Source organism: Saimiri boliviensis, chromosome 2 (assembly GCF_048565385.1).
Source record: "Saimiri boliviensis isolate mSaiBol1 chromosome 2, mSaiBol1.pri, whole genome shotgun sequence".
Taxonomy (NCBI): domain Eukaryota; kingdom Metazoa; phylum Chordata; class Mammalia; order Primates; family Cebidae; genus Saimiri; species Saimiri boliviensis.
The window spans coordinates 32,376,112-32,389,230 of NC_133450.1; the positions used below are offsets into that span (position 1 = coordinate 32,376,112).

Sequence of the window (13,119 nt, forward strand, 5' to 3'; positions counted from 1 at the left end):
CCAGCAAGAAGCTCTTGAGCGAAATTCTACCATAGCTCAGTCGGTAGTGACTCCTGAAGAAAAGTCAAGAACAAAATCGTGTTCTTAAATCCTTTAGACTACTACTGACTAAAGGAATCTCTCTCCTTGGTTCTTTGTTCTCCTTTGTTCTCTGAACAAGTTCTAATGTAAATTTGTTTAGGCTTTTGTTACCTTTCTGTTCCGTATTTACAAAAGGTGGGACAAAGTTTCCATATCATATTCATTGCTTATCCAGATTCTAAAGCCTATTCTATCCAGTTATGTTTTCTACCACCCAAGTAAAGGAAAGCTAGCTAAGAAGCACCCAAAACATTTGGCTTATGCAATAATAATGTCAGCACCAAACTACACAGAATTCTCAGCTTTAGCGACTCTCTTCCTAGTGAAACCAGAGGGAAAGAGCAACTAATCCAGAAATCACCACTGTCCTCCAACACTGTCCTAACTATATAACATCATTATCGCTAAGTATTACTTGATTAAAATTCTAAACTTTAATTAGCAGAAAAAATGTCAACTTGTATTGGCTTCCTATTACAATTAGAAACATTCTCATATTCAAGCACACTCAAGGAATTCAAAGACATTCTTCATTTACTATGCAGTATTGATGACTTTTCCTTAAAAAAGAACCTCAAAAATTTAAACGAAAAAAGAGAAGAAAATAGGATAAAGCAGAACTCACAGTACTACGCCTTCTCTGTAATATGTATATGCAGTTATTTTCATAACATTACAATGGGTATCATGGGTTCAAAAAGGAATTAAGCACAGAAAGGTGGTAAGGTTATCATACCAGAAATATATTCACAAAGAAGAGGGCACCAAGAATAAACAACCTGACCAGCACACACACACTCTACCAGAAATCTAGAAAATCACCACACTGCAGTTGCCAATGAAGTACCAAAGTCAGTCTGTCTGTTCAATTTAATAATAACGTTACCTTATGGTAAAGATTATTTTTAATATTTCTAAGACCAAAAAGATCGTAAGGAAAGGGAATTCACTAGAATAGCTTCTAAAACCTGAATCCACCTGATTATTCAAGTGTTAAAGCTGTTTATACTTTATGTCAACAAATACAAACATTCATAATTATATAACTCTATTTTCTATTTTTTAAAACTATTTTTAATATAACCATCACCATTATCACAAAATTAGCAAAATCATTATAAATTTATCATTTCCTCTATAATCTACCTTCTTCCAAATACATAAATATGAAGAATGGGATGAGGGGATTCCAAACTCATTAAATAAGTCATATCATATAAATGAATGTCTGACACTTTATCCAAATGCCAATTGTACTATGGTGGTAATAGCCAATTATTAATATTCCTTTTTTTCTTCATTTCTTCCCATTAAGGGTGGGAAACTTCTACTTTTCCTCACGTGTGAAATATGCTTTAAGAGGCTTACATGGGCAGCATACAAGTGTTGCTAAACTGCTAGTATTTGGATCTTTGGTCTTCAAGTACCATGGATTTTATACTCAAACATGACAATAACTATGTAAGTATTATGATGATTAAGAGATCAAACAGGGCTGGATCTAAAACGCCTGTAAGATAGATACTGTATCCCTACTCTACTTGAGATCATTTCCCTGCTTCCCAAGCCTAACAGCTATGGCTTTATCAAGGCTAACCATCCCTGACTTGCATGGATTTTAGATTTCTTCTACCCTTCTTTCCAAAAAACTTCACAGTCCTGTATCCTATTCTCTTAAAAGTCTTGTTCTCCAGATAAAACCAAATTTTTGTCAAGAGGCCAAAGGCAGATAACATCCAGCATATAACTTCTTCAGTAATGACACAGGCACTTAACAGGAATCTTTGGAAAGCATCCCAAAATAACAGATGGAACATGGAGCAATTTAGAGGCCTATAAGATCTTGAGCATTAAAGTGCAGCATTTGGGCAGCTGTCTACTCTACCTTCATGCAGAACTGCATCTGGGATGCAAAGAAGTTTGAGATGAGCATCATTTTACAAAGCATGAAATAAGTTACCAGTGTTGAAAAATGAAACGTATTGTATGTACTTTTCAACATTTTGTATTTTTCTCCTCTCCTTCCTTCCTGATATCTTTGTGATTTGTAAGCTATTTAAAATGAAACCCTGGTTGGGCACAGTAGCACATGCCTGTAATCCCAGCACTTTGGGAGGCTGAGGCAGGAGGATTGCTTGAGGCCAGGAATTCAAGACCAGCCTGGGCAACATAATGAAATGTCATCTCTATAAAATGAATGAATGAATGAACGAATGAATGAACAAATGAATGAATGAATGTCATCGCTACTAAATAAATAAATCCTTAGAATTAATTCACCCTCTACATGATGGGTGGAGTGGAATTTAGAGACATTCTGTTTGAAACGACTGGTAATGTGTCCATTCAGGGTAACACTGTTATGAATGTGAGGAACTGGTTTTTGGAGCTCTTGTGCAGTATTTGAAAGTACCTCATGTTACTGTAGACAGCTAAAGAACGGAAATAGAGTGCCTCCAATACTGCTTAGAAGATCCTATAAAGCATACTGTATTTTTTTTTTAAGAAAAGTTCATACAATACATTTCATTTTTAAACACTGGTAACTTTTTTTTATTTTTTAAGACAGAGTATCACTCTGTTGCCCAAGGTAGAATGCAACTGCACGATCTCAGCTCACTGCAACTTCTGCCTCCCAGGTTCAAGTGATTCTCTTGCCTCAACAGCCCAGGTAGCTGAGATTACAGAGGCCAGCCACCACGCCCACCCAATTTGTTTATATTTTTAGTAGACACGGAGTTTCACCATGTTGGCCAGGCTGATTTCAAACTCCTGACCTCAAGTAATCTGCCCACCTTGGCCTCCCAAAGTCCTAGCATTGTAGGTTTGAGCCACTGGGCCCAGCCAACACTGGTAACATTTTAACCCATTCCTTTAGATGTTAGGCAGGATATTATTTGGAAACCCTAAAAAACTATTCACAGTTCCATTCAATCAGAAACATTTCAATTAAATGAAAAATATTAATATCCTTAAGAAAACACTCAAGGGAAGATGTAGGCTCCATCCTATAGAGCAATTTTTCACTGAAGACTTATGTGACCCAGGTACTTATTCCTGTGTTTGTAAAGTGTAATCTATGATTACGCAATTGAATATTACACACACCCCAGGCCATTCTGTGTTTAAAAATAAGTTTTTATGGCTATATCCTGCCAAACAACCATAATACCACTTAACCTCTGTTCAACTACTGCTTGAATGAACTTGTTAGGTTTACACTGAAATACAAATGCAAAATGAATACTAGGCCAAGGAATGTAATGTCAATATACTGAAAGAGGAAGAAAAATTCCTTACATAATGCTCCTTAGTCACTAGGACAGAATGTACATGAATATTTAAATTCTACATACTAAAAATTTAAATGTAGAACACAGACAGAAATAGTGAATTGTAAATTTTGGAAAAAAAAGTAAATTTCTCTAAGAGGAATTTCACCTCAAAAAACAGCTCCTTGTAGATAGCAATAAGGTATAATGTTGTTCCTGAATCTATCCAAGTAAATAATCTGGATAAGGGAGAAAAAGAAGAAACGGAGAATTTTGTTTACGTGTACTGTTTAGAGCAGAATGCTCAAAGTTTTATTTGAATCTATGCATAACTGATAGCAACTGAACGTCACTACCACTCAGTTGCTTCCTGGAAGCAGACTAATTCTTAGTGTACAAGTCCACACAGGAAGGTGAGCTAGCATACTCTCATTCTCTTCTGTCAGGGAATCACCCAGGATGTACTGACCAAAAATATGTCATTTAAAAGACTGAAACCATGAACAAGACAGTATCCTATTATCTGAACTGTGGTTTCTCGTATTTTGTAACCTCTTAATAAAAACGAAGAGTTCAGCCAGGAAGTCTCAGAGTCCATCAAGAGATTTGTCTCAACCATTCAGCAATCGTATGTTAAACTTAAGATGCATTAAGATCAACTAAGGGTTAAGAGGCTGACACCTTCACCTGGCCTCCAGACTATGCCACTTAGAACTGTTTTATTTTACCATTCAAATGAAATGTGACACAAGAGTATAAAAAGAATGTATGTGAAACTATATATTTGCTTAAACTCCAATTATACTGAATATTATTGAGAAATAACCACCCATCGCTCCTTAAAACACTCAATTATGCCTATAATAAAATAATGACAGATATTTTAATATGCTTAAAAACCTCTGGCCAGGTGCTGCATTGCAGGCCTCTAATACCAGCACTTTGGGAGGCAGAGGTAGGCAGATCACTTGAGCTCAGGGTCAGGGGTTAAAGACCAGCCTGGACAACAGGGTGAAACCCTATCTCTACGAAGAAAAAAGAAAATTAACCAGGCATGGTGATACATGCCTGTAGTCCCAGCTACTCAGAAGGCTGAGGTGGGAGGATCACTTGAGCCCGGGAGGTCAAGGATGCAGTGAGCTGAGATCACACCACTGCACTCCAGCCTGGGTGACAAAGCAAGACTCAGTCTCTAAAAAAATTAAAAAAAACTTTGAAGCTGCCTTCTGTTACTTTCATCAATAAAGACAGACCATTTTAATCTTTCATCATTCATAAACAATCCATTGCAAAAATATTCTCCTTATTATTACTCAAGGTAACGCAAGCATTACTACAATTCCATTTCGAAATTCATTTTGATTACCAGCACCAAATGTTCTAACAAGTATTTGTTATTCACACTAAAAGTACTCAGGGTAATGGCTGATTAAATATGAAGTGAACTACTTAGTCTAATACTATGTCACCAGTGAGAAAACAGCGTTATTTATCAAGGTCATCCTGTTATTTAACAAATAGAATTAAAGATCAACTTCTCGCATTTAGTGGCCCTTTTCACTCCAAAATATCATTCTTCTTAATTCATTAAGTATTTGCCTTTATATTATAGTATTAATGTTTATCACTTTTACTATAAGTACTTTCTATAGAGTAGATACTGCAGAGCCTGGACTATTTCTGCTTATGTTAAATTATTACTACTATTTAAAAACAAGATGTACAAATATAAATAACATAGAAACTAAACTGTGATGTCATAGATACAAGGTACCATTTCTGATTTTGGTAAAATCCTGGGAGACTGCTGAGCATCACAGTAGGAAGCAAGAGCTCTGAATCCTGGATTCATAACTGACCTTGGGCAAGCAAGTTGGCCTCTCTGATTCTCCATTTCTAAACGCTTCGCCTGAATAATACCACCAATTTCACTGGGTTACTGAGAAAATGAAATGATACACTGTATGCTCTTAGTAAAAGTATGTATAATAAGCTCTTAGTAGCCACCATAAATAAGTACTGGCCCTTGCTGTTGTGTTGGTGTTATCACTGAAGGGCAATTATACAGCAGTCATGCTAAAGGAGTCACACTTAAGCAACGCACACACCTGTCTTTAAAAGTCTATCCTAACAGTGAAACGAGAGAACCACAAAAATAAAACAAAGTGTACAAAAAACACAGAAAAGCTCTGCCAGAAAAGGTCTAACATACTTTCCAACAACAACCAAAAAAAAGTTGAAGTTCTATTTTGACTTGAGTAAACAAGGTCTAAGATTTCACACAGAAGACACTTACTACTTAACCCCCAATATCTTGGAAATAGATAAATCTTTTAATAAGAATTAACTAATGTTTTAACTTGGGGGGAAAAAAAAAAGGCAAGACTGGGCATGCTGGATCACGTCTGTAATCCCAGCACTTTGGGAGGTGAGGGTAGGTAGATCACACGAGTCCAGGAGTTTGAGACCAGCCTGTCCAACATGGTGAAACCCCATCTCTACTAAAAATTTTAAAAATTAGCCGGGCGTGGTTGGGGGGCACCTGTAACCCCAGCTACACAGAAGGCTGAGGCAAGAGAATCGCTTGAACCTAGGAGGCAGAGGTTGCAGTACGCCAAGATGACGCCATTGCACTCCAGCCTGAGGGACAAAAGTGAAACTCTATCTCAAAAAAAAAAAAAAAAAGCGACAAACATTCATTAGCTTTCTTATAAAAGTAAAAAATTAGAAACAGGCTAAATGTCCATCCAATGGAAATATATAAAAATGTACACAGCTATTAAAAGAATGAGAGGTTTATATATTCTTACATGGAATGATCTAAGACATGTTAATTTAAAACACACACACACACACACACACACACAGTATTACTATTTATGTTAAGACAAAAAAAATTTATGTCACAAACATACATATTTATGCACTTAAATGCATACCAAAGGATTCAAAGTATGCAACTAACAGTGACCTCTGGGCATCACTCTGCATAATTCTGTGTTATCTGACTATTTCAGTGAGACCATATTTATGTATTTCTTATGTAACTTATAGATCCCAAGGAAAGTAAGCCAATAAATGCACTAGGTTAAAACTTGAGTAAAAAGAAGTTCACTTTATAATTTACAAAAATCCTTTAACATACTACTTAACTTGATCCCCACAATGAGCTTTAGAAATTATAGTAGTATCCTTACTTTTAAAGTGAAAACAGACTCAAGTAGTTATTAATCCAAAGTTAATAAACGCAGAGCCAAAACAGAAACATAGTCCCCTTAATTTCAGTGTTCTGGTGTTTATGCTACAGCACCTCCAAAAACTGAAAACACTGGCATTTACACCAAGGCTTTCTCTCTCTCTCTCTCTCTCTCTCTCTCTGCATTGCTTCTGGTTCCTGTGAAAGATCACAGTGCAGAGAAAAAGGCAGTAGAATAAGGAGTCAAAAGACCTGGATTCTTGTCTTGACTACACCACCACCAAAACATCATGGTAAGTCGAACTCTATAACAGTAATTGTCTGTAGCTGCATGGCAGATTCAACAGTGACACTTTTAAAAAATACTAACACCCAGGCCTGATCTTTAGAGATTAAGACTTAATTGGTCTGAGCTATCAGAACTTCTACTGAAAGCTCCCCAGGTTATTCTAATGTGCCGCTTAGCTAAGAGCCAGTTTTAAGACTTAGTAGCCTTGCCAGGCACAGTGGCTCATGCCTGTAATTCCAGCACTCTGGAAGCCAGAGGCAAGAGGATCACTTGAGCCCAGGAGTTCGAGGCCAGCCTGGGTGATATGGCAAAACCCCTTCTCTAACAAAAATTAACCAGGCATACTGGCACACAACTGGAGTCCCAGCTACTCGGGAGGCTAAGGTGGGAGGATGGCTTGAGCCAGGTAGGTGGAGGTGGCAGTGAGCCAAGATCTGAGCACACCACTGGGTGTGGTGGCATGTGCCTGTAGTCCCAGCTACTGGGGAGGCTGAGGCATGAGAATCCCTTGAGCCCAGGAGACAGAGGTTGCAATGAGCCGAGATCTCACCACTGCACTCCAGCCTGGGCTACAGAGTGAGACATGCAGATGATGTGCTGTAGGGCAGAGGTTCTCGGCAAGAAGTTTCAGGACCCTGAGGGGTCTACAAGGTCAGAATTATTTTAATAATAAAACCAAGACACATAACCACCAAAAACTAGAAACAACCTAAATGTCCTTTAACTGGTAAGTGCACAAACTGTGATTTATTCATATACTGGAACAGGACTCAGCAATTTAAAAAACAACAACAATAAATTAGTGAGACACACAACACGACTGAATCTCAAATGCCTTATGTTAAATAAAAGCAGCCAGATTCAAAAGACTACATACTGTATGATTCCATTTATATGACAGTTATGAAACGGCCAGACTATAGGTTGGGAGAAAAAATAGGTCAGTGGGTGCAGGGGTTGGGAAGGGGAACATTTAGGAAAGATAGAAATGTTTCATATCTGCATTGTATTTAAAATCGTATGTGTTTACACTAAAAAGGGCAGATTTTCCTGAATGTAAATTAAATCTTGATAGATAAATCTAACTTTCAAAACTAACATAATTTGCCTTTTTCACTCTTGGAAGAGTAAAGTGTTTGCAAAAAGCCACATGATTGTGATAATGCCATCACTCTGCAGCTAAGGAATGAGTGCTTATGTATTCTTAGGTTTTATCTTTTTCTCCATTTTAATTTCTAATACGGTAAATAGTCATGAATGTAACAGACATAAACAAAAACTCTCCTGAGTCCTCAATAATTTTTAACAGTGTAAAAGGTTTCTGAAGGCCAAAAGAGTTTCGGAACCACTGCTGTAGATAAGGAGGAAGCCCTGATGTGTTCCAGCAGGAAAAACAGGAAGGAAGAGTGGACAGAGGGAAACTAGTAAAGAAGTAACTACAGCATCTGATTAAGGCTGATCCTGGGACAGGAAAGAAAACAGGTCCACACATCATCTGTATCTTGTTATAAATCCCAAGCCAGTTTCTAGGCTGACACTTTGCTGGTGCATTAAAGTTTAAAAACTAGTTTCTGTTAACTAGTAATATAGTTAGGAAATTAAATCTGCTACAGGAGTCATCCTACAACACATTTCTAATCAGTGATTTGTAGATTATTTCCTCAGTTGCCAATGTCCCTCTTCACACGATGGTAATAATTTAAAATTGACCTTCATCCATTTTAAGCTTGAAAACTATCCATCCTAAAGAGGCTCAAAAACTAATTTACAAGTGACTCAGTACCCTCATGATCCATTAGGCAAATTAGGTCGTTCTTTAAAAACCCAACGTGTTACTTCTCTGAAATACATTTTCACTTGTATACAGAAACACTATGACAATCTCAACTCAGCACAATTTTTTCTATGCATTGTGGTTTTCTGGATGGGAGAGGAGGGTGAATAAGTTGTTTCTGTCTGTGTTTGGCACAGTTCCCTTTCTTCTTGGGGAAAACTCATTTCTAAACACAAGCTCTGTAAATTCCAAATTATTCCAAGTACAGATCTTTTTCTACAATCTTCTCATACTTAGAACTATTACAGTACTTTGGTATGCCACAGAGGTAGAGAAGTTAATTCTTAAAACCATACTTGTCTTTAGCTGTAAGCAAATAGAAAACAGACTGATTGATGACAGACTGATAAATCGATCATGGAATAGAGGTGATTATTAGAAGGTATTAGAAGAAAGGATGATCCCCTTCCCAAAAAAACTTAAATACAGTTTTATAAGCCACTTTAAATGAGAGAGAGATAAAGAGAGAGAGTGTGTGTATTATTTGCCATTATATATTGCTTCTCTAATTGTTTTAAGTAACCAAGCCCACTAACACCTCAGCTAACACCAAACAGATGGTAATCCGTATGAGGAATTCAACCTGCCACCTTTCAAAAAATTCACCTATACTTCTACTACAGACGTCTGAGAAACTCCAGACTCCTGCGGAAGTATCTGTGAATTATTAAAGTGAAACTAGATTTTTACCTCAAAGTATAGTCCTTTGATTCTACATTTCATAAAAATCTTGGAAATTAGACTACAGTCAATACTACAGAAGATTCAAATTGAAAATTTCACCTAAAAACTGAAAAGGGGGAAATAATTAATTTGAAATGCATGCAAAGAATGAAAAGGGGAAATAATTAATTTGAGATCCATGTACAATGCAGATAAAAATATCAATTTGATCAAAGATGAAATTTTCGTAAATTTGTTAAAGCCAAATGTTTTCTGCAGGAAACCTGTTTTCTGTGACTCAAATCCAAAATGGAAAACGTGGGTGGTTCTTCCTGTCTTACCATTAGAGTCAGCCAATTGGCTAGTGAAGCTTTCACACAACTTCAGCTCAAATCCCAGCCTTCCATCTGCTTTAACACTGCCATACCTTAGTAGAATGAGAGAGGAATAAAGGCTTTCTCTAGCCTCAAAGTAAGTCTTTCACAGGAAACCTTTGGCTTATTCTATCTAAACCATACTTGATCAAACTGCCCAGCTTTTTAAAACTTCAAATCCAAAAGACGTGAAAAAATAGTCGCAGCTAAATCACAAAATAATTCAAGGACATTAAAACTATCTCTGACTACGGAGCTGATTTCTAAAAAACTAGCAAACTCATTTCTCAAGTACAAAGCTCCAGTGGCAACACACATGCCAGCTCCAGCCCATTACCTTGACCACAGTGGCATCTCTTCCCCACCCACATGGCACTTACCATTTGCCAAGACGGGCTGCGAACAGAGACCACATTTGAACTTCTAAATATGTGACTCTGCCAGAATGGAGTATGAATCCAGTATTTCTGTAGGGTATGTCTGCATATCCACCTAAAGCTTCTAAACTAGATAGTGTGAAACATTTAACTGAAAATATCACACACAACATTATGCCTTCAGTGAGAAAAGACCGCTGATACATGATACTAGCACAGTAAAACAATTGTTCATACACTATTGCCCAATTAAATCTTAAATCCTTAAAGCACTGGAAAACCTTCTAATGCAAGACAACATAAATTCAGGCAGTGGCTTCCAATGATGATGTAAGGACACCACAGGGCAAACTGCTCAGGGGTAGCAAATGTCCATTCCTAAAAATTCCAGGCTCACTTAAAAATCCTCATGTCTCAGGAGGCTTTTTTCTGAGACATGCATAGTAGAAAAAGGCCCTTCACAGGCCACCAGTGACTGCATAGCAAGTTCTTACACTTCTCTGGTAGTCACAGGAAAACCCATTGACCAGGCTACAATGAAGGGCCCTGGTCCTCAGTCATCTCAAGAGAACTGTTGTTACATGTGGAGCCATTTAAATGTGAAATACATACATACTATTTGTACATGTGAGTTTTGGAAAGTATTTGTAAGGAAGCACTAAGCATATCACGAACAAATACAAACCATAAGCTTGCAGAGCCAAAAGAGACCCCAATACCCCTTTACCACTATAATACCCTAATTTTACCAATAAAACGAAGTCAAAACCTCCTGACTGCCAGCCCAAGGCTCCTAATGGTACACCTGCTTTCTAATCAATTGTGAAAACTGCATTTTGGAGCTAAATGAAATTGAGTCACAAATCAGTTGCATGATAAATATCTCATTCAACCATGTGCTGCAAAACCACAATTTACATAAAAGATTTCAGTAAAAACCTTTATTATATTCCTAGTGAAAGGGGAAGGGTACAGTGAGGTTTGCTGTCTTTCTCCATACCCCTATAACTTTATCCTCAGGAAAAAAGCATATATAAACTATGTATACAAATCATCTCTCTTTTCAAAAACTCCTGTCAAAACCAGTACATCTAGCAAAAAGATACAAAATATGATGTCTTACTGCCCTTACAAAGAATGCTGAAATGGCATAAACAACAATTCTTTCTTCTCAAGATTTAAAATATTTTCTAAGTTATTTTCACTGCATTCTCATTAATTTCCTCTAATTTAATTTTAGAACAGATCAAGTAGATATATTTCTTCATTTTAGTTTCTTTAAAACTTTTAACACTTCCTCTAAGACAATAACCTACAGTGATCTCTCATTCTGTGCATTGTCTCAACTTCCAAAACACAATTTCTCAACTAAGCACGTTTTTGCAAGACTATAATAATGCACATGCTTACACACATAAAAACAGAAAGACATAAATACTTCGTACAGGATGAAATAGCTGCATGACTTCTGAAATTTTTAAGGTAAAATGCAGATCTCAAGTTCATAATTGCTCCCTAGTTATCTCCAAAGAAAGGCTTGTACATTCCTCTCCTATTGACACTTCAGTGAAAATCTGTGACAAAATTCATTGCAATTTTGCCATTAACTAGCTGTGTGATAGAACACTGAGTGGGGTCATTTAAGCTTTGGCCTTAGGCTCATAAAGTTAGCATATTTGATTTCTAGGGTATTTTCTAGGTTTCCTAACATCTTCCTAAGACATTATCTATCATCTTTATTGTCACTGAATTCTAAAACTCAAATGTATCTTTAGATAATAAAAATGATCGTTTATAAACTACTTTACACCCTAGAACACAATAGAAGACTACCATCAGTTTAGCTATCGAAGACTTTAGAAGATTTTAAAATTTATCTGCCTTAAATAGAAGGCTTTGTTTCATGTTTTGGCATTTCTTAAAAGGTTTAGATTAGTAGAAATGTACTCTCACATCTAAATGACTCGGCTGAAGCACCATCCAAATCTCCCAAGATGGGAGATCTTGATGACTTCACTTCCTTCCTCATCCATCCTCTATCACCTCATACTCTACATCCATCCTCTATCATCCTCTACCCTGATAATCTGAAACTCAACATTTTCAACCACAATGTTGACAATGCAAACATTTTCAATCACTTATGTTACAAACCAGCTACATGTCCAAGTCTGTATCTGAGAATCTCTGTATGCATTTTTATCATTTAGTACTCTAAATTTTAATATCTAAAGATCGGTTCTGGCTGGGTGCAGTGGCTCCTACCTATAATCCCAGCACTTTGTGAGTGTGACTGGGCGGATCACGAGGTTGGGAGTTCAAGACCAGCCTGGCCAACATGGTGAAATCCCCATCTCTCCTAAAAATACAAAAATTAGCTGGGCATGGTGGTGTGTGCCTGTAATCCCAGCTACTCAGAAGTCTGAGGCAGGAGAATTGCCTGAACTGGGACCCGTAAGGCGGAGGCTGCAGTGAGCTGAGATCGTCCCACTGCACTCCAGCTTGGGCTACAGAGCAAGACTGTCTCAAAAAAGAAAAAACAAAACAACATGAGGAATCTCTATCTCTCTCTCTCTCTCTCTCTCTCTCTCTCTCTCTCTCTCTCTCTTCCTCCTACTCCAGCCATGTAAGATGTACCTCCATCCCCTTCACATTCTGCCATGACTAAAAGTTTCCTGAGGCCTCCCAGAAGCGGTCATGCTTCCTCTACAGCGGAACTGTGAGCCAATTAAATCTTTTTCTTTACAAATTACCCAATCTCAGGTATTTATTTATACCAGTGTGAGAATTGACTAATACAGTGCTACAGTAAAGAAAAAGGACAGGCTGGTAGGAAAAAGGGACTCAGGAATGAATGGAGGGCAGGTGGGCTGCAATCTTAAACAGGGTGGGGTCAGGGTAAGACTCACTGAAAATGCAGAGTCTAAGCAAAGACATCAAGGAGAAGATGAAGTAAGCCAGACTGAAGTTTCCTAGTAATTCTTAACTTGTACTGTCTATACACGTAACGGCAAATGCTCTAGCAAAAGAGTT

At 37.4% G+C, this 13,119-nt stretch overlaps 1 protein-coding gene across 14 annotated transcripts in view; it reads right to left on the reverse strand.

Annotated features, from left to right (window-relative positions):
* SIPA1L1 (signal induced proliferation associated 1 like 1) overlaps window positions 1-13,119 on the reverse strand; it is a 391,460-nt gene that overhangs the window by 344,852 nt on the left and 33,489 nt on the right. Inside the window, exon 1 of one of the 14 annotated variants that reach the window (XM_074393038.1) lies at window positions 1-13,119. This exon is cut by the window's right edge and continues 32,106 nt beyond it. The exons of the other annotated variants lie outside the window; for them this stretch is intronic. The gene's annotated coding sequence lies outside the window, so the exon portion shown is untranslated. 14 annotated transcript variants of the gene reach the window in all.